The sequence below is a fragment of the Hemitrygon akajei genome, chromosome 10 (assembly GCF_048418815.1).
Source record: "Hemitrygon akajei chromosome 10, sHemAka1.3, whole genome shotgun sequence".
In the NCBI taxonomy this organism is placed as follows: Eukaryota; Metazoa; Chordata; class Chondrichthyes; order Myliobatiformes; family Dasyatidae; genus Hemitrygon; species Hemitrygon akajei.
In genome coordinates this window covers 29498766-29521976 of record NC_133133.1, presented here as the reverse complement: position 1 = coordinate 29521976, position 23211 = coordinate 29498766, and the positions used below count along the sequence as shown (strand labels likewise).

Below are 23211 nucleotides of genomic sequence, written 5' to 3'. Positions count from 1 at the left end.
AAAGACAAACACTTTTTAAATGGCAGCCGGGTATCCTGGGTGCATGGGCCATGGTTTGAGGCTCTATGTCCAACAGAAACAACCTCTCAATAAAGACCTTGTTGAGCTCTGCAAGAATTCTAAACAATGGTCAGCACAGACTGGTTGGGATGAAGGGCCTATACCCGTGCTTATTGCCCTGACTTTAAGTTCTATGAAAATCTCTCTCATTCTTCTATCTAGTCCACTAAACTGCTCCTAATACATTGGATACTGTTTCCATCCCCACCAAAATAAAAAAAAGAGTAAAACTGCTTTTCACCTATTAAGAAAGACTATCCTTCTTTAGAGAAATGGTTTCAAATTCTACACTTCTTCACAGTACTCCAGATAATATTCCTTTAAAGCCCATTGTAACTTCAGCAAGAGTTCCTTCCTCTCACACTCTCCCCATCCATCCTGTAATTATTAGTAACTGTTTTCCTTTTGCATGTTTTTACGTCAACTTTCCGTCATTTATACACAAAAACATTTAAATCCTTCTGAACGAATAATTTATCTTTTAGGGATTAATCTGTTTTACTAGTCTTCTTATCAAAGTGAGTGATGCCACATTTACCCAAAATTATACTCTGCCCTCAGACACTTAATCCATCCTTTTGAACCTCTTTCTCATCCATTCACAGTTCACTTTTTCATCTACTTTTTGAACATTAATAGAGCGGTTATATATCTGTGTCTTTCATGCAAGTAACTTAGAATGCAAATCTAAATCTCAGGGTTGTATACTGCACACAATATAATAATAAATGTACTTTGAATCTTTGATTCTTGAATTGTAATCACTGATTTTTTTTGTGACTTGCAACTATGTTTTTTCCTGTCCTCTAAAATGAAGATGGATTTTTACAAAAATGATATTGTCACTTCCATATCCACTTAATCTAAGAGTCCCTGATTTTTGGGGTCCTATGTTTCACTAATCTAGGATTTTTCATTTGTAAATGCTCTATTTCTTATTGATTTCCAACACAGTTCCAGTGCTCATGCTTACTTTTGTTTCAGCAATATTGTAAGCTTATTCTTTAATCTGTATTTTTTTTTAACTTCTAGAGTTAACCACAGTGCAATTACTTTGCCAGGGGAGCTTTTATATTCATTGATAATTATGAATTAATTCTTAATGTTCCTCATTATCTATTCAAGATGTTAATATAACTCTCAATATATTTAATCAACCTCAATTTTTCCTAAACTTCTGCAGCTGACTTTATTTAATATTCGGACCATGCTTTTGGATCTTAACCCACCGCTATGAAATTCAAATAAAATTATTCTGGTTTATATTAACTCTTCGCCAGAGATCCTTTACTATAAATACTGATTTGAAAATTCCACACAGATCTGTTTGTACTTTATGTCTGTGCACTCAGCTAGAGCTTGTAAATATTAAATGTACCATCAAGATATTAATTTGTCATTTCAGTTGATAAGAAAAAATGCATTAGGATAGATTTTCCCATTACTTACAACAGGCGGAAAATATGTGCTCCTAATCAGGGCAAACCCCAACTGTTTTGACAGTCATTTTTATTAACCTGCTGACTATTGCCAAGTTTAACTATATGCTGAATTGGATTACAGCCTCTGCATTCTTTTATATTTATCCACCACTACTTTTAAGGTTTCTTTTAAGAGTTTTTAACAGATTCACTGTCCCAAACTGGCAAGATCCCAGAACAAGATTGTCATAATATAAATAAAGTTGTCTCTCCTAAATTAGCTTGGTTCTGCACACAATAACATACGGCCAGGTCCAAATCGGGTAATGTCTGTTTAATGCGACAATGAAAAATGTAGACTTCCATCCTATTATAGAAGAACACACTACCAAACATTAAACTTGCATTTTAGATTCCATTTTATCATGAGTATATAAATTGATTTCCTAAATGAGACTGCCTCCCTTTTAGGGAGACTGTCTAGGCGTCTCTCCTACAATAGAGTTGTTATGAGATACATTTTGTCAAATCTCATCTATCATAAAGGAAAGATAACAACTCCAGTTTCTTTTAAGCAAAAGAATTGCAATTCACAGCGAATGATTAACAGTCAGTGAGCCAGCTGAGCAACTAATCATATTTTGGAAGTGTATAACCGGAAAGGTAATTTATTTTTTTCTACTTGGCATACCCAATTGCATGAAGTAGTGAAATTGGGATGTATTGAAAGCTGTAAGAAATGTAAGTATGACCTATCAAACCCTGGCCAAATTTCACAGTGAGCACAATTATAACCTTAACAAGAAATGTAAGTAGTGGATAATCTATAGTATCTGATAAGTATTTGTTTATATTTATGTCAGGTTAGTGAATAAAAAAGTATTAAACTGCAATGTTTGTTGCAGCTTAGAAACTTTTTTGAGTTTTGCTTTTGCAAACCAATTGCCTGTTTACTAGGATTTAACTGTGCTGTTGTGAGTTGTGCAATGCAGCTTCTTCGCTTTCTTAGCAGAATAACGTAGTGATTTAGAAATTAATGAACAAACCTCACAGGGTCAAAGTGGATCACTGAGATGCAGTATATATCTTTTTTAAATGTTTCTGCAGGACAATAATCTCCTAGGAAGCACAGTTTAGATAATTTTGCCTGGCTGTTAGCTTGGAATTATCTCAACTGTGCAATTTACTGAAAATTTTATTGCTTTCCATATTACATGATCACAATTAGTTTTTGCTATTCTTCTGTTAGTAGTGATTTCTCAGAGAGTGTAGTCTACAAAGACAGCCCTCTTTTTCAAGAAGAAAATTAATGCTGGTAAAAAGCATCAAAACCACTTAGGGTTTGATACATACAACATGCTGGAGGAACTCAGCAGGTCAGACAGCATCTATGCAGAGGAATAAAAAGTGAACTGAAGGGTCACAATCCAAAAATTAGAGTTTTTATTCCTTTCCATAGATGCTGCCCAACTGCTAAGTTTCTACAGCATTTGGTGTGTGTTACTCTGGATTTCCAGCATCTGCAGTATGTTTAGAAATCCAAGCAAACATTGAACCGACTGAATCTGGTAAATGTGCAACTTCAATGTTGCCAGCTCAAACTTCCCTTCCAGAATTTCACACATATACAGTGCCTGTTAAAAGTATTCACCCCCCTTGGAAGGTTTCATGTTTTATTGTTTTACAACATTGAATCACAATGGATTTAATTTGGCTTTTTTGACACTAATCACCAGAAAAAGACTGTTTAGTATCAAAGTGAAAAAAGATCTCTACAAAGTGATCTAAATTAATTACAAATATAAAACACAAAATATTTGATGGCCTAAGTATTCACCCCCTTCAAGTCAATATTTTATAGACGCACCTTTGTCAACAATTACAGCCTTGAGTCTGTGTGGATTGGTCTCTATCAGCTTTGCACATCTGAGCACTGTAGTCTTTCCCAATTGTGACTTCTGTGTGGGTTAGTTTTTCTCAGAAGAAGACAGACTCCACCTGACAAATGTGACAGGTGTCAACCCTACGTCCTGATCCTGATACAGAGCACCTCCTAAGCCCTCTCTGCTGGCATCCGTATGCAGTACATATGTCAATCGGGGGTCTGCAAAAGCCAGCACAGAAGTTTTCATCAGCAGCTCCTTTAGTGACTGAAAGGCCTTTTCATTTTTCACCTCCCATCTCACTCCAAGCAGCTCTGAAAGGCTAAGATAATCTTTACTGTCCTCTCCTTTTGTCCCCATGGGAGGGTAACCACACAAAAGCTGATTTAAAGGGTGACTCACTTTAGAGTAGCCCTTCATGAAACTCCGATTGTACCACTGAATCCAAGGAACAAGTGCAGGGCGCTCACAGTCTGAGGCCTTGGCGTGTGGTCACCGCCTCTATCTCAGTGGATCTGTAGCTACTCCATTCCATAAGACTATGTGCCCAACATAGCTGACAGATGTCTTACAGAACTGTCACTTGTCCAGGGAAAGTTTTAACTCTTTGCCGCCCAGCACCTTCAGTAGCCTCACTTCATTTTCCTCCAAGGTGGACCTGAACATGATGCGATCGTCCAGATACACCAATACCTCAAGCAAGTTCATATCCCCCACCGTTTTCACCATGACATGCTGGAAGGTTGCCGTGCTCCCAACATGCCCTGGAGCATCCTTTCAAATTGGAAGAATCCCAATGGACATATGAATGTCGTCTTCCCTCTTCATCTCCCGCCAAACAAAAGCCTCAAGCCCAACCTTAATGTCCCTCAGAAAAGCCTCCCCTCAGTTCTATCATCCTAATTGGATGGCACACATTCCTCATCATCCCTTATCTTCAACAATAACCTAAACAGGCTGACAGCAGAACAGACTGCTCCTACAGAACTGCTAAATGAAATACATACAGCATAACAATAAAATATGAACCAGGGCACTACAACTGGCTTTCTCTTTGCCACTGTCCCATAAAGCTGTGACTGTTGAAGCACCCGGGCAACGGTTGTATGCACAGTCTCTCCCATCTCAATCTCTGGAGCTTATAACTCCTCCAGAGTTGACATAGGTTTCTTGGTGGCCTTCCACACTAGTCCCCTTATTGCATGGCCACTCAGTTTTTGAGGACAGCCTGCTCTAGGCAGATTCACAGTTGTGCCATATTCTTTCCATTTCTTGATGATTGACTTAACTGTACTCCAAGGGATATTCAGTGACTTGGAAATTTTCTTGTATCCATCTCCTGACTTGTGCTTTTCAACAACATTTTCACAGAGATGCTTGGAGTGTTCTTTTGTCTTCATGGTGTAGTTTTTGCCGGGGTACTGACTCAACAGCAGTTGAACCTTCTAGATTCAGGTGTATTTTTACTACAATTAATTGAACCACCTTGCCATCACACAGGAATCTGCATTTAACTAATTGTGACTTCCAAAACCAATTGCCTGCACTAATGATGATTTGGTATGTCATATTAAAGAGGAGTGAATACTTATGCAATCAATTATTTGTGTTTTATATTTGTAATTAATTCAGATCACTTTGACATGAAAGTCTTTTTCTTTTGATCAGTGCCAAAAAAGCCAAATTAAATTCACTGTGACTCAATGTTGTAAAACAATAAAACGTGAAAACGTCCAAGGGGCTAAATACTTTTTATACGCACTGTGGAATCTTGTACTCTTCATACAACAAAAGGTCATACAACAAGAGGATTTTAATTTATTCAATCCTTACTGCACAGCCAATGCAAACCATGTGTAATATCCATGAAATGGTCAACGTAGTAATCTATGTTTGATTCTTCCTCTATCTCAACAACAGGAACATTGGCATCCATTGACACAATGGTTGGGACCTTGTAACTTACTTCAACAAGGATTTATGTTCTAGTTTATCTCATGGCTCAACTTGTCACCAATTTATTCATGAGGTCCTGATATTGAATTATCATACAATTAATCTTTATTATGTTGCACATATTGATCCTATGGAATTTGTACCATGTGGTTGTATTAAAGGAGGCAGAATATATAGAAATGTGTATAATCTGTGCAAACGAAAACAACCGCATTATCCTTTCCCAGTAGATGAGTTAATGATTTGTGAAGAGAAAAGAACTTTAATTTTCCACTGAAGTGTTCCTATTAAACCGCTTGTATTGCGACAAGCAAGCAAACATGCTCACAGAAAATAGACCTTAACCTGCTGGTAGCAAAATGCAAGACTTTAAGGAATCCTGCACAACGACTCCCAAGTCTATATGCGCCTGAGTTTAGAAAACAGTCAGCCCTTTTATTTCTTCTACCAAAGTGCATGACCATACACTTCCCGACACTGTATTCCATCTGCCACTTCTTTGCCGATTCTCTTAATCTAAGTCCTTCTGTAGCCTCTCTACTTCCTCAAAACCACCTGCCCCCCCCGACCTGTCTTCAGATTGTCTGCAAAATTTGCAAAAAAGCCATCAATTCCATCATCCAAATCACTGACCTTTAATGTAAAAAAGAATTAGTCCCAACACAGACCCTTGTGGAACACCATTAGTGAATGCAGGACGTTGTATTTAAATGTGCGGAGCATTCAGAATAAGATGGGCGAACTCCTGTTGCTAGAGATTGGTTGGCATGACATTGTGGACATCACTGTGTTGTGACTGAAAGGAGGCCATAGTTGGGAGCTTAACGTCAAAGGATATACCTTGTATCAAAAGGACAGGCAGGAAAGCATAGGCAATGATGTTGCTTTGTTGGTAAGAGATAGAATTACATCTTTAGAAATACGTGACATAGGGTCAGAGAATGTTGAATATCTGTGGGTGAAGTTATGAAATTGCAAGGGTAAATAAACCATTATAGGAACCATACATAGGCCTCCAAATAGTAGCCAAGATGTGGGTTTAAGATTGCAAAGGGAGCTGGAAAAGGCAGGTAAAGTAATATGGGGTATTGACACTATTGTAATGGGGGACTTCCTTATGCAAGGGCATTGGGAAAATCAGATCAGATCGCAAGAGAGGGAATTTGTTGAATGCCTATGAGTTGGCTTTTTAGAGCAGCTTGTGCTTGAGCCTTCTCGGGGAAAGAACATCTTACGTTGGGTGTTGTGAAAAGACCCAGACCTTATTAGTGAGCTTAATGTAAAGGAACCGTTAAGAGACAGTGATCATAATATGATTGAATTCATACTGTAATTTGAGGGGGAGAAGCATGAGTCAAAACACAAAAATACAACTGCAGATGCTGTGGATCAAAGAATACGTACACAACTCAGCTATTCTGCTCAGCCGTCATCCCTGGCAGTAATTTCCTCCAATCCATCTGGGCAACCTCCTCCCTCATGCCTCTCTAATTGCCTTTATTCCATTGCGATACTGATACATCTGACTTACGCGTCAAAGAATACGTACATAACATTGGCTACTCTTTTCTCACGGATGCTGCCTGACCTGCTGAGTTCTTTCAGCGTTGTGTACGTATTCTTTGACGCATAAGTCAGATGTATCAGTATCGCAATGGAATAAAGGCAATTAGAGAGGCATGAGGGAGGAGGTTGCCCAGATGGATTGGAGGAAATTACTGCCAGGGATGACGGCTGAGCAGAATAGCTGAGTTTCTGGGAATAGTTCACTAGGCGCAGGATAGATATGGCCCACAGAGGAAGACGTTCTCAAATAGCAAGGATAGGCAACCATGGCTGACAAAGGAATTAAGGACTGCATAAAAGCCAAGGAAAGTGCATATAAGATAGCAAAAGTGAGAGGGAAGTTCTCAAATTTGGGGTGCTTTTAAAATTCAGCAAAAGGCAGCTAAAAAGCTATAAGAAGGGAAAAGATGTAAAATGAAGGCAGACTAGCTAATAATATAAAGCAGGATACCAGAAGTTTTTTTTCAGTTATATAAAGAGTAAAAGGGAGGTGAGACGTGATATTGGACCACTGGAAAGTGATGCTGGTGATGTAATAATTGGGAATAAAGAAACAGCAGATGAAGTTAATAAGTACTTTGCATCTGTTTTCACTGTGGAAGACACTAGCAGTGTGCCAGAGTGTCAGGGAGCAGGAGTGAGTGTCATTACTATTACAAAAGAAAAAGTGCTAGGCAAACTCAAAGGTCTTAAGGTGGATAGGTCACCTGGACCAGATGGACTACATCCCAGAGTCATGAAAGAGATTGCTAAAGAGATAACGGATGCATTTGTCATGATCTTTCAGGTTTTCAGGGCACTTGGAGGTGAATAACAAAATAAGCCAAAGTGAACGTGTTTTCTATAAAGGGAAATCTTGCGTGACAAATCTGTTAGAGTTCTTCAAGGAAGTAACAAGCAGGGTGGACAAAGGAGAGGCAGTAGATGTCATTTACTTGGATCTTTGGTAGACATAAGGTGCCATACATGAGGTTGCTGAACAAGATAGAATCCTATAGTGTTACAGGAAAGATACTAGCATGGATAGCAGACTGGCTGTCAGGCAGAAGGTGCGAATGGGGATAAAAAGGACCTTTTCTGGTTGGCTGCCAGTGACTAGTGATGTTTCTCAGGGGTCTGCTATTTTTTACTTTGTTTGTCAATGATTTAGATAGTGGAATTGATGGCTTTGTGGCAAAGTTTGCAGATGAAACGAAGATAGGTGGAGGGGTAGGTAGCACTGAGGAAGCAATGGGTTTGCAACAGGACATAGACAAATTGGAAGAATGGGCAAAAAAGATGCATTACCGTGTTGGGAAATTTATGATAATGCATTTTTGTAAAAGGTACGATAGTACGGACTATTATCTAAATGGGGAGAAGGTTCAAACACCAGAGGTGCAGAAGGACTTAGGAGTCTTCGAGCAAGACTCCCAGAAGGTTAATTTACAGTTTGAGTTTGTGGTAAAGAAGGCAAATGCAATGGCAGCATTTATTTCAATGGGAATAGAATATAAAAGCAAGGAGATCATGCTGAGCATTTATAAGACACTAGTCAGGCTGCACTTGGAGTGTTGTCAACATTCTTAAGCCCCATATCTCAGAAAGGATGTCTTGTCATTAGAGAGAGTCCAGAGAAGGTTCACGAGGATGATTCCGGGAAAGAAGGGGTTCTTTTATGAGGAGTGTTTGGCAGCTTTGGGCCTGTGCTCACTCGAATTTAGAAGAATGCTTGGGGATCTCATTGAAACCTACCAGATCTTGAAAGGACTAGATAGGGTGGATGTGGAAAGTATGTTTCCTATGATAGGGTATTCAGAACTAGAGGGCACAGCCTCAAAATTGAGGGGTGATTGAGGGGTGACTCTTAAGAACAGAAGTAAAGCTCCTGTGTCTTATAGTCTTATGGAGTATCCTTGAACATTAAGCTCCCAGCTATATCTTCTTTCAGTCACGATTCAGTGATGCTTACAAAATCATACATGCCAATATGTAACTCTGTGACCTTATTCCATATATCGTGTGCATTAAAATATAACACTGTCAGTCCTGTATTCATCACCCTTTTCAATTTTGTCTACCTTTGACATTGCAATTCATCCTGTTGACTACAATTTGCCCTGTCAACAGCCTCTCCTCACTACACATTGCCTCTGTTTGTAAACCAGCTATCGCATCGTCAGCACTATCACTCCAGTTCCCAAATTAATTTAAACCCACCCAAGCAACTCTAGCCAACTTGCCCATAAGGATATTGAACCCCTTTTTCAGACATAACCCGTCCCTTTGTACTGGCTGTACCTTCCCCAGAACCCCAGAAGAGATCCCGATGGTCCATAACCTGAACCTCTGCCCCCTGCACCAGTTCCTCAGCCACGCATTCACCCGGCGAATCACCCTATTCCTACCCTCACTGGCATGTGGCACAAGCAGCACTCCAGAGCTTACTACCCAGAGGTCCTCTTTCTGAGCTTTCTACCTAGCTCCCTAAAATCTCTCTTCAAGACCTCCTTACCTTGTCTACCTATGTGACTGGTGCCTATATATACCGAGACTTCTGGCTGCTCCCCCTCACCCTTGTGAATGCCATGGACCGGATCCAAGACATCCCTGATCCTGGCACCAGGGAGGCAATATACCATCTGGGTTTCTCTATCGTGCCCACAGGACCTTGTCTCTGTTCCTCTGACTAAAGAATCACCCATCAACACTGAAGTCCTCTTTACCTCTCTGCTCTTCTGGGCCACAGCACCAGACTCAGTGCCACTATGGTTCCCCCTGGTACTTTGTCCCCCTCAGTAGTTATATACTTATTACTGAGGGGTATGGCCACAGGTGTACTCTGCATTGTGTGCGCATTTTCCCTCCTTCTGCTGACAGTCACCCATTTACCTGTCACCTGCAATCTAGGGGTAACTACCTCCCTGTAGCTCCTGTCTATCACCTCCTCATTCTCCTGTATGAGTGAAAGGTTATCGAGCTACAGCTCCAGTTTCATAATACGTTCTTTCAGGAGCTGTGGTTTAGTGCACTTGGTGCAGATGTGTTTATGCGGGAGTCTGGAGGTTTCCCAGACTTCCCACATCCCACACACAATACAAAACACTGTCCCTGGAGCCATTCTTACTAAACTATTATGCCCTAGCAGACGAGGAATGAACAAATAAGAACTGAAAGAGAGTAACTTACAAGATACTTTACCTCACCCAAGTCTGATCTCGCCTAAGCCGCTGTAAACACTGACACACTCACAAGAATGGCCACCCGCTTGCACCTGTGCTATCTTTATTGGCCCTTTGTAATTAATCTCTTTTGTGGGTTGGTCGTTCCTCAACTCAGAGAAGGCGCTGCAAAGCTCTGCCTTTACAATCTCGATCACCATCCTGATTGAAAGCTAGCTCTTTTCATGTACTCCCTGACTTTGATTGTTGAACTGCAAACCTTATCCATCTACTTTGAAGTGATACTCCATGTTCTCAAGCCAGTCAGTGAAGGGCAATAAATATTCACCCTGTCAGCAACGCCCAGATCCTGGAAAATTTAGTAAGTTAAAAGAAATACATATTGATAAATGTAAATGGAGTTTTCCAACCAAGAGAATGTCACATCAGTTTTTGCCTATGATCCTGTCACAGTGAAGGAGCTGGTAAGTTGCTCGATTCCTGTACACATACGGAAGTGTCGTACTTATTCACTCAGCTCTCAGTCATTTCTCAGTGGCACATCAGCAGTAGGTTTAGCTTGGGATGAAAGGGTGCAGCCAAAGCTTGCTGAGATATCTACAGGGGAATCTGCCCCCCCCCCCCCCCCACCATGTCCTGCTAGTCTTTGCACAAGAACTCCAAGCCAATTGTAGGATTGTACGAGAAAAAGGTAAAGTACTTCTTATATTATTTGTATTGGTTTAATTCTTTTAATTATTTACAAGTGATTTGAAGACTGTATATGCCCTTACTTCTGTAAAATGCTGCTCGTGAAGCATATAATTCTGGGTGTGCCAGGAACCATATGGGTGATGTTGTTAACACATACAGGGAATGAAGATCTTGATGCCAATCAACATGGTAGGATGCCAACATTGGCATTTTGTTGCTCAGTGCTCCAGCTAACATTCCCATACAGCTTAATATGTCTTAAACAACGGGAAGACAGTATACTAGCAATATTTAAAAGAATCATCGACTATTGGTAGTTTAATTGCTGATTGAATTATTGTGTTGTGATTCTACTAGCAACTTGATGTACTGAAGAAAATGTTGATGATTTCTGCACAAACTTGTTTGTTCTCAGACATGGATGCATTCTCCTGGCAGTGTGGGAGAATGAGAATGAACGGAGTGTAGTGTATTTCATATTTCAGTAATATTTGAGAAATATTGTAAATACATTGCTTGATTAAGCATTCTTTGTTGTTTAAATAATGCACTGTGGGTTCTCTGTAAGAGTACGTAAATGGCATACACCATCACGCCACCAAGTGATATGCGCACGTTACTTGAAGTTATAAACGAGCTAGTACTTGCATCTCTTGGCTCCTTTGTTTTCCTTTCAATTAGTTTCCTTTCAATTGGAGTTACAAAACATAACAGTGGCAATGAGGTATTTTTAAGTGAACCTGAAACGACCGTGTTGAAGTGCAGTAGGACGTACAAGCTTTAAAAAAGCGCAGCCTGTGTCTCTTCAGAAGAGGAAACAGACAATAGAGTTTAAAAAAGTGTAAAACAGAAGACTTCACGGGTTCATAAACAGGGAGCACCGGGTGATAGTAACTATTAAAAAAAAGAACAGAAGTAGCTGGTGGTGTGTCTGTGCAGAACGACATATTTATTAAAGTAAAAGCACACACATGGTAGATGGCTTTAACTGGTGTACTAACATTGCAGCGAGAGAGAGAGAGAACAACGCGCTTGAGTAGACAACAGAGCAATACTTAGTGCTAAGGGAAATATATTCATGTATTACACTTTCCTTCCTTTAGATTAATGCAACATAAAACTGTATATGTTCAAAACATTAATTTCCCTTTCATAAACCCATATTCCAAATAAACATGCTTTCACAGTAACAGTCCACAACTAACTTCACAGTTCTAAAGATTCAGTCTTTTGGGTGGTGCTCTACTTCTTTCAGAATAGCACCTCTGACCTGTGGAATGGCATCAGTTTGGCAGGCGTCTGGTCAATGGTAACGCTCTTGTCGTGCCTCTGGACCTGTGGAATGGCATCAGTTTGGCAGGCGTCTGGTCAATGGTAACGCTCTAGTCGTGCCTCTGGACCTGTGGAATGGCATCAGTTTGGCAGGCGTCTGGTCAATGGTAACGCTCTCGTTGTGCCTCTGGACCTGTGGAGTGGCATCAGGTTTAGTAGATGTCTTGTCTAAGACATTGCTCTCGGTTTTCTAGTGTCACATTGCTGTCAGTGACATCATCACTGAGAGGTAAGTCCGGTGACTGTAATGTGTCCATCATGTTGAATGTAGTCGACTAAGGTGTGTTCTTCAGTTGAGCATCCAGTATCTGGTCCACATGATGTCTGATTTCCAATATCCAATGTGTACATCAGTGGTCCAGTTCTTGTAGATATCCTATTAGGTGTCTACTTATCTTCTCGTTTATCACACACTAGGACTTCCTGCCCAATCTCAAAACCCCTTTCTACTTCATGGCAACTGTTTGTTCTGCACTTCCCTCCGTAGATCTGGTTTTAGGAGGTCTATGCAAGATTGCAGATTCCTGCTCATGAACAGCTTTACAGGCAGCATTGTGGGTGTTTGATTTGTCATCACGTGACCAGAGTTCTGATAGACAAAAAGGAAGTTGTCCACCTTCCGCTGTAGAGAAATATCCTCCTTGTCCATCACTTTAATGGACTTCTTGAATGTTTGGATAAACCTTTCATCTAACCCATTCATTGCTGGTTGGTGAGGAGCTGACTTGAAATGTCTGATGCCATTTTTCTTCATGAACGGTCAGAATTCTTCTAACGTGTATTATAGTTCATTGTCACTCACAATTTGTTCTGGTGAGCCATTTCTGGTGAAGATAGTCCTCAGAGCGGAGACAATCTTTGGTGAGGTGGTTACCTTTATTGGTATAACCTTCAGCCACAGCAATCAGAAACACGCAGTCCACAAATGGCCCAGCAAAGTCAATATGTACTCTTTGCCATGGTGAAGTCAGCCACTCCCACAGGTGTAGCAGTGTCCGTGGGGGTGTATTTTGAACTTTTTGGCATCCCGAATAGCTTTTGGCGAAGTCTTCGATCTGTTTATCTATTCCCTTCTAAAACACCTCCAGATTCGCATTAAGCACCTGTGACAGTCTCTGGTTAGTTGCTACCATTTGGTCTGCAGTTGCCTGTTGATGCTACGCTGAGAGCTTTGATTGAGAGGCAGTCTAGTTGGATTTTTCTCAGCCATTCACATCTGAAAAGTGCTGGTCCTCCTCTTTTTTATATATAAAGCTTTAACTGCTTGTTTGGCCTCCATACGTCACCTTCACTTTCAGTTTTCCTTTTTTGCCTGTGCAGGTCTTTAGCATCACAGAGGTCTTCTCTAATGGTATCTTAGAAAACAGTCTGTTGTAGTCAGCCTCTGGAATTATGGATGCAGTTAACCCTGTACCCAGCTCCAATTTCAGTTTTACACCAGACTCATCTATTGTGATCCAGATGATTTTGTGATCTGGTTCAGTTATACTATTCAGTTCTAAGTATGTCAGTTCACCCTTGTTAGACTCTATGTTGTCTGATCCTGTTTTACATTCGGTAACTTCATGCATTTGTTTAGTTTTGTGTTTGAGACGTTTCACTCGGTTGTGCTTTTCGTCTGTCTTGCATATTCCCTCTAAGTGACCTTGTCTGTGACACTTTCTGCAGACTTTTCCTTGAGCCAATAGTCATTTGCATCACGGGAGGATTTGCCACATTGATAACATCTTTGGTTTTTTGCACTATTCAGGGACATTTTGTGCATTTCACATTCTAACCTCCTTTTCTGTAGTTCTGCTGCATCCTTTGCTGCAGTTTCTAATGATATTGCAATGCTCAATGCCCATTCTAATTAGATGGGTCTCTTTCGGATAATAGCCGAAATATTCAGATAATTTCAGATTCATTATGTCAATGGGAGTCTCAATGGCAAATGTCCTTCAACTTATCTAAATATTATGCTATGCATGTCAGTCACAAAGTTAAACCAATCAACATGACATATAACATGAAAGGAAAGATTCTTGCACCAGTCACCCACCACCCATATCTTGGTGCTGAAATTAGCAAGGATCTTAACTGGGGATGCCACATCAATCAGATTACAGCCAAAACAAATTCCTGGGTATCCTGCGAAGAAACCTTCACTCATGTAGTAAATCCGTCAAGGTCATGGCATACAAAAGAATCGTCCGTCCAAAGCTTGAGTATTGCGTGGCCATATGGGATCCCCATCAAGCTAGCAATAAGAAGTCCATCGAAAAAATCTAACGCTGTGCTGTTCACTTTGTGCTAAACGATTACAGCAGGAAATCCAGTGTCACCAACATGCTCTGTAACCTTCAATGGGAACCACTTGAAAACCGATGTACTAAACTACGGTTAGTCTCCATTTTCAAAGAAGTTCACAACATCACTCCATCAAACATCCAAATTCGTCACAGGGTCAGTTCAACTCGTCAGCAAACTGGACCTCACATACTGGAAACACCTTCATTCAACAAGATGTGCTACCAGTACTCCCTCCACCCAAGATCAACAAGAGAATGGAATCTTCTGCCGCTGGACCTGCACAGTATTTCTGACATTACTATTTTTAAAGATCGACTCAACCAAATCAATTTAGGGGATCTAGTCAAAAAAAGCTTACTTTACAATTTAACCCTCGTGCCGTTCACACCAACTGCGCATTATAACAGCCGTCCGGCAGTGCTTGTTCAGTATTAATCAGAAGCAGAAGCCTCTTTTGAGTGATTTGACTATACATGCCACATACAAGCCTGTACCCTAAAGCATCAGAAAGTCTATCTCTACGGTCATCCTACTGGGAAAGTTTGTGGAGTTCTGCAATACATTCAGAAATGCTTTCATCTTTTGACTGGTTCCTTGTGTAAAGTGGTTTAAACCTCAAGTGATTTTGTAAAATTGTAACAATTTTGTCGAACGTCTTGCTTGCTGATTTTATGGGGGTTACGAAGTTGCATAAGAAGTATAGGGGCTTTCTTTTGCTCCTCCACATTGTTTGCGTTACTATATAGTTCAACCCTCTCAATATAGGACTCCCTGTAGCACAATCAAATTCCCCGACTGAAGCCATCACCACGTTATTTTCACGTTAGAATAGTTGGTTTTTCACTGTAACTTACGCGTCCCTTCGGCATTCTCGTGTTGTTTAACTCTTCCTGTTTCATCCTGTAACTGTTGGAGCAGTCCATGATATATTATGACATTCAGCTTCATACCCGTCAGCAATTTGTGGCACCTGTGCACAATTACATATCAATTAAATAAAAGCATGCACACGGGAGAAGGCTTTAACTGGTGTGCTCACATTGCAGTAAGAGTGAGAGAGAGAGAGAACGATGTGCATGCATAGACAACAGCACATGCACAGACAACAGATCAATATGTAGTTCAATGTGGGGGTCAGTGCTCTTAAAAAAAAGATCCATACATTACAGCTAGCTACATCAGAAAGACTGAAACATTTGATTTCACAAAAGATAACTGGAATATCTGTACTGAATGGATTAAGCAATATTTTAAAGCGAATGACATATCCAATGAGAAACAAATGCCAGTTTTGGCGAGTGCATTGGATTTAAAGGCATACATTTTGCTTAGAAGTTTTACTGCTCCAACCAAACCACCCAAAATGTGCTTTGCTGATATTGTGAAAGTAATGCAGGAACATTTAGAAACAAAACCATTGTGGATTGCAGAATGCTTTAACTTTCATAAGTGAAATCAAAAGAAAGGGGAGTCTATTTCAGCATACATGGCTTAATTGAAGAAGTTAGCTGAGCATTATCAGTTCAGTAATGGAGAAAGCATTCAAAAACGGCTCCTAACTGAAGCACAACTTACACTTAAAAGAGCAGTTGAAATAACTGTGTCAATGGAAACAGCAGACAGACACAACTGAGTTGCAATCAGGAATGCAAGTGAGCATGAACAAAATTGCAACATCTAAATAGACACTGCCTTGGCTGAACAAATTGTGTTATCATTGTGGCAGAGGTTCACATACATCAAACCAATGCGGGTTTAAAGGTGGATGTTGCAGAAAATACAACGAAGTAGGTCACTTACAACAAGCATGTCAGGCAGACAAAAATAAATGGATTGCATAGAGGAGAGAAAAAAATAAAAAGTCAAGTTGGAAATTCAAAAAGAGCACTAATCTGCATGCCATTGATGAAAAATCTGATAATGATACGTGTGACGGAGGACTAGGTAGCCTTGAGATTTAAAATGCGAAACTAACAATAGACAAGCAATATGACTTACACCAGAAGTGAACAGCAAATTAATTGAAGTGGAATTGGACACTGTTTCGACTGTTTCAGTCATTCCACAGCATGAATTTGAATGGCATTTCAAAGATACTGATCTGAAGCCTGCAGATATCCAACTAAGAACTTGTACTGGAGAAAAGGTAACTCCTGTGGGAACAACATTCATGACAGTGTAATACAACAACCAAGAAGCCACATTGAACTTATATGTGGTAAAAACTGGAGGACTAACATTGTGGGGATGTGATTGGCTGAGACAACTACAACTTAATTGGAGATCCATCTACCATTTGCATTTCACATTCTCTGCAATAGAGTCAACTGAAAGCAAACTGAGGAAGGTATGGATGAAGCCACAACATTCTCCATGCTGTACACCATGAACTGTTGTCCAACAGAGGATGAACAGGTGTTGGTGCCAACCTTGTGCCTCCAGTTGGAAGAAGCTTCTGGTTAGAGGCAGCGTGAAAATGACAAAAGCAGTGGTCTGACCACAACAGTAGGCAATACAGTTGAAAAAGCTTCTGATATGTTAATTAGAGAGATACTTACAAAATATGGCTTAGTTTTAAGCTGGAAGAGAATTCAAGGAGCTTCAAGAAAGTTGCAAGCATTTGGCTTTTGTGAGTATAAAGAACCAAAATCTACTCTGCGTGAACTTCAAGTTGGAGAAAAAAGTTGCTTGCAAAAGTAGATGCACGGACCAAAGACCAGCTGGATGAATAGAAGACCACAAGGAAAGGAGTCAATGGAGAAATGAAAACAGTGGATTCATCAGATGATGTGGATGTGGAAACCAAGAGGACAGATTAGATCTTAAGGATAGAAGGATTAATAAGAGAATACACCAGTGAACTAAGTCCACTTTCCCAGGATCAAGATGCACAGATAGAAAAATAAAAAAGGAAGGAGATGAAAGGTGCCCAGAGCTGTCAGAACCACTTAGACCATAAGCTATAGGAACAGAATCAGGCCACTTGGCCCATTGAGTCTGCTCTACCATTTCATCATGGCTAATCCAATTTTCCTCTCAGCCCCAATCTCCTGCCTTTCCTTTCATGCCCTGGCCACTCAAGAATCTATCATTCTGCCCTAAATATACATAAAGACTTGGCCTCCACAGTTGCTTGAGGCCAAGAATTCTATAGATTCTCTACTCTGGCTAAAGAAATTCCTCCTCATCTCCATTCTAATAGGATGCCCCTCTATTCTTACGCTGTGACCTCTGATCATAGACACTCCCAACATAGGAAACATCCTCGATCAAGGGGTTTCACCATTTGAAGGGTTTCAATTAGGTCACCCTTCTTTCTTCTGAATTTCAGTGAATACAATCCCAAAGCCATCAAGCAATCCTCATTTAACATGCTGTTTAATCCTGGAGTAATTTTTGTGAACCTCCTTTGAATCCACTCCAGCTTCAACACATACTTTCTAAGATAAGGGGCCCAAAACTGCTCACAATGTCCAAGTGAGACCTCACTAGTGCTCCATAAAGTCTTAACATTGCATCCTTGCTTTAATATTCCAGTCCTGTGAAATGAATCTTAACATCACATTTGTCTTCTTCACCACAGACTCAACCTACAAATTAATCTTTAGCAAATTCTGCAAAATCCCTTTGCATCTCAGATTTTTGTATTTTCTTTCCATTTAGAAAGTAGTCAACCCTTTCATTTCTTCTATCAAAGTGCATGATCATACAGTTCCCAACACTTCCCATCTGCCACCTCTTTGCCCATTCTCTTAATCTGTCTAAGTCCCTCTATAGCCTCTCTGCTTCCTCAAATCTACCTGTCCCTCCACCTATCTTCATATCGTCTGCAAACTTTACAATAAAGCCATCAATTCCATCATCCAAATCATTGACATATAATGTAAAAAGAATCAGTCCTAACGTAGACCCCTGTGGAACACCACCAGTCACCGGCAGCCAAGCAGAAAAGGCTCCCTTTATTCCCACTCTTTGCCTTCTGCCAATCCGCCATTGCTTTATCCATGCTAGGATCTTTCCTGTAATACCATGGGCTTGTAGCTTGTTAAGCAGCTTCATAAATGGCACTTTGTCAAAGGCCTTCTGAAAATCCAAGTATACAACATCAATTAAATCTTCTTTGTCTGTCCTGCTTGTTATTTCTTTTAAAAATTCCAACAGGTTTGTCAGGCAAGATTTTCCCTTGAGGAAATCATGCTGACTACGGCCTATTTTATCAAGTGCCTCCAAGTACCATGATGCCTCTGTAATTTTCTTTACTCCTCTGTAATACTGATACATCTGGCTTTATATTCTCCTTTTCAAATTTCAGGGTGAAATTGATCATATTATGATCACCTTCCCTTATAAATTCTTTTACCTCAAGGTCTCTAATCTCTAATCAATTCCAGTTCATTGCACGACACTCAATCCTGAGTTGCTGATCCTTAATGGGCTCAACTATGCACTCATCTAAAAATTCATCTCATAGGCATTCTAGAAATTTCCCCTCTTGGAATCCCACACCCACCAGATTTTCCCAATTCCTGTATATTGAAATCTCCAGTGACTATGGCCACATTGCCCTTTTGACATGCATTTTCTGTCTCCTGTTGTAACTTGTAGGACACATCCTCACTGTGGACCTGTATGTAACTCCCATCAGGGTCTTTTTACCCTTGCAGTTCCTTAGCTCTATCCACAATGATTCAACACCTTCTGACCTTATGTCACCTCTTTCTAATGGTTTGATTTAATTTTTTACCAACACAGCCATGTCACCATATATGCCTTACCGCCTGTCCTTTCAATACAAAGTGTGTTCTTGGAATTTGAATTGAATTGACCTTATTTCTTACACCCTTCACATACATGAGTAGTAAAAATCTTTATGTTACGTCTCCATCTAAATGTGCCATGTGCAATCATAGTAATTTATAATAATTTATAATAAATATAACAGTCAATGTAACATAGAAATACACTCAAATCAGTGTGAGTTAATCAGTCTGGTGGTCTGGTGGAAGAAGCTGATCTGGTGCCTGTTGGTCCTGGCTTTTATGCTGTGGTGCTGCTTCCTGGATGGTCGCAGCTGGAATAGATTGTGGTTGGGATGACTCGGGTCCCCAATGATCTTAAGGGGCTCCTTTTACACACCTGTCCTTGTAAATGTCCTGAATCATGGGAAGTTCACAACTACAGATGCGCTGGGCTGTCCACAGCACTCTCTGCAGAGTCCGGCGATTAAAGGAGGTACAGTTCCCATACCAGGCAGTGATGCAGCCGGTCAAGATGCTCTCAATTGTGCCCCTGTAGAAAGTTCTTAGGATTTGGGGACCCGTACCAAACTTCCTCAACCGTCTGAGGTGGAAGAGGTGCTGTTGTGCCTTTTTTACCACACATCTGATGTGTACAGACCACGTGAGGTCCTCGGTGATGTGAGTGCCGAGGAACTCAAAGCTGTTCACCCTCCTAACCCCAGATCCATTGATGCCAATAGGGGTTAGTCTGTCTCCATTCCTCCTGTAATCCACAACCAGATCCTTTGTTTTTGCGACATTGACGGAGAGGTTGTTTCCTTGACACTACTGTGTCAGAGAGATGACTTCTTCCCTGTAGGCCACCTTGTTATTATTTGAGATAAGGCCAATCAATGTAGTGTTGTCAACAATTAAATTAGCACATTGGAGCTGTTAGTGGCGATACAGGCATGGGTATCCAGGGAGTAAAGGAGGGGACTCAGTACACGGCCCTGAGGGGCTCCTGTGTTGAGAGTCAGAGGGTTGGCGGTGAGGGAGCCCACTCTTACAACCAGTTGGTATTAAACTTCCAGCTATAACCTTCATTCAGCCATGATTCAGTGATGTCTACAACATTTTACTTGCCAATCTATGACTGCGCTACAAGTTTATTGACCTTATTCTGTATACTGTGCACATTGAAATATAATACCTTTAGTCCTGTATTCACCCTTTTCGATTTTGTCCACTTCTTATGTTGTAACTCATCCTGTTTACTGCAATTTTGCCCCAACGTCAGCCTGTCCTTGCTAGGAGTCTCACTATACATTGCTTCTGTTTGTAACCCAGCTACCTCATCTTCACCACTGTCACTCCAGTTCCCATCACCATGCCAAATTAGTTTAAACCCACCTGAACAACTGTAACCAACCTGCCCTCAAGGATATTGGACTCCCTCCAGTTCAGGTTTAACCCGTCCATTTTGTGTAGGTCATAGTTTCCCCAGAAGAGATCCCCATGATCCATAAACCTGAACCTCTGTCCTCTGCACCAGTTCCTCAGCCTCTCATTCACTTGCCAAATCATCCTATTCTTACCTATCAACACTGTATTACTTCCTCGTCACCTCTCTGCTCTTCTGAGCCACAGCATCAGGCTCAGTGCCAGAGACCTGGTCAGTGTGGCTCCCGCTGGTATTTCATCCCCCCTCAACAGAATCTAAATTTATATACTTATTACTGAGGGGGATGGCCACAGGTATATTTCCCCTCTTTCTCCTGACAATCACCCAGTTACCTGTCTTCTCCAACCTAGAGGTGACTAGCTCCCTGTAGCTCCTATCTATCACCTCCTCACTCTCCCAAATGAGTTGAAGTCATCAAGCTGCAGTTCCAGTTCCTTAATCACTTCTTTCAGGAGCTGCAGCTCAGTGCACCTGGTGCAGATGTGTTTATCTGGGAGACTGGAGATCCCACATCCCACATGCAGTAAAAAATACTGCCCCTGGAGGAAGTTTGTACAGTTTCAGAATCAACTCCTCCAGCTACCACAGCGGAGACTCCAGACCTAAGATTGTCTTCACAGCCACAATCTCAGAGTGACCCCCCTGGTCAGGAAAGATGTTATCCTGGAAGAGTAAGAAATCCTCCACAGCGATTAAATCTTTAGGTCTGAATGGGACAATTTAAAAATTGACTGTGCTATGGATGTCAATTTATAGTACTTGCATTATATAATATACTGTGTATAAAGCTGAGATTTATTCTGTATTGAGTTGGAGTTTATAGCTAAGCTGTGAGGAGTGTTGTGTATTTAATATTTCAGTAATATTTGAGTAATATTTTAAATATATTGTTTGAGTAAGCATTCTTTGTTTATATAATTGATGGTTATATGAGTAATCTTGTACATATATCTAAGCATTCTTGTTTGTTTAAATAATTCATTACTGGTTATATGTGAAACGCATACGTTATGGTGCCACCATGTGATAAATGCATGCCTCACTTAAAGTAAACACAAACGAAAGACTTACATCTCTCAGCTTTCTTCTTTTCCTTTGAATTGGTTAACTGTTTTGAAGCTACAAAATATAACACTAGGCCTTTCAATATTCAAAAGGCTTCAATAAGATCCCCCTCACTCTTCTAAACTCCAGTGAGTCCAAGCCCAGAACCATCAAACGCTCCGCATATGTTAACTATTTCATTCCCAGAATCATTCTTGTTAACCCTCTCTGGACCCTCTCCAACATTCTCATATTTTTGTTAGCTAAGCAGTTCAAAACTGCTCACAGTAGTCCAATTACATCCTAAGCGAGGAGGGGAAAGAAGATTTCTCACCTTGGCTTTTTAGGAACTGATTTTCTGTCCTGGAGTTCAGTTTTCTTGCAGGGAGTCCTTACTGAATTCTACCCTCCCCTGCAGCCACTACTCACCCTCAGAGGTGAGCACATCAGTGAAATCACTGATTCGTCTTTATGCTCCTTCCCAGAAGCCAGCAACCCTTGCGACCCCTGAGGGGTTTTTAACCTATTATATATGAGAGGTTGCTGAAACTTTCTACTCAATGTGAGGTGATTGTGTGTCCCTCTCTACACAGAAAGAGAATGTACTTTTGCTAGTATTTCTGGATTCGCTGTGCTGTAGATTGTTGATAACTAAGTTTGCCTTGTGGACACAACATGTTCACACTGCCCTGCGATCCCAGTTCTTCAACGTCTAGCTGCCGTGTGACGAAAAACAGGAAATGATCTGTTAATGACCTTTCCACAGGAAATCCTCAAAATGTCCCCCACCCTTCTGTGGCTGAAAGCTCTGCTAGCATCTGGGGTGAGCCAAGGGGAGGCTCACTCAACAGCAGAGCATTTCCACTGACAACATGGCTCATGGACACAGAATCAACACAATGAAAGCCATACTGCTTCATAGAGTTTGATGGAGGAGATCGCTGGAATTCCAAACACTTCCAGACATCCCACCCTGCAAAACCTCATTTCAGAGAGGTAGCACCACCAACCCCGCCACCCCATATCCACCCCCAGTCGACCTCCAAGGGTGTATGTATACAAGACATTTGATTATGAAAGAACACAATTTATTTGATCACGTATTGAAACTATTTACACACACACACACACACACACACACACACACACACACACACACACACACACACACACACACACACATATTCCTTGTTGAGTATTTTGTTGGCAGTCTCAATGCTAATAGCTAAATGCTAATGCAAATAGCTTTTCTAGTTCTTTTGCAAACTTTCCTTGTACTGTGATGTGGCTTGCTTGGCAGATTTGAGCATTTTGCCAGAAGTCTCAACCTCATAGCAGTCTGTGTCAATGAATTTGTTAATTTTGCAAGACATCAGATTCACAAGTTTTTTGTGAGGCAGCTGACTTCTGAATTCTGTCTCAATGTGACGCACCATGCTGAATGCCCTTTCTTCATCACAATTAGAATTTGGCAGCACCAAAAGCAGCTTCCATCAACTGGCAGAGCTCTTTGCATCTCAACTGCCCTGTGTTCACAGATTTTACTTTGGACAGCTCCCCCCAGAACTCATCAACTGGCAAACTTTTGTAGTTTGGCACCAGTCCTTCAAGGTTAGTTGA

The 23211-nt window shown here is 40.8% G+C and overlaps 1 protein-coding gene across 2 annotated transcripts in view; it reads left to right on the top strand.

Annotated features, from left to right (window-relative positions):
* Positions 1 to 23211, top strand: part of LOC140734256 (short transient receptor potential channel 5-like) — a 132349-nt gene that overhangs the window by 81839 nt on the left and 27299 nt on the right. The window lies entirely within an intron of this gene.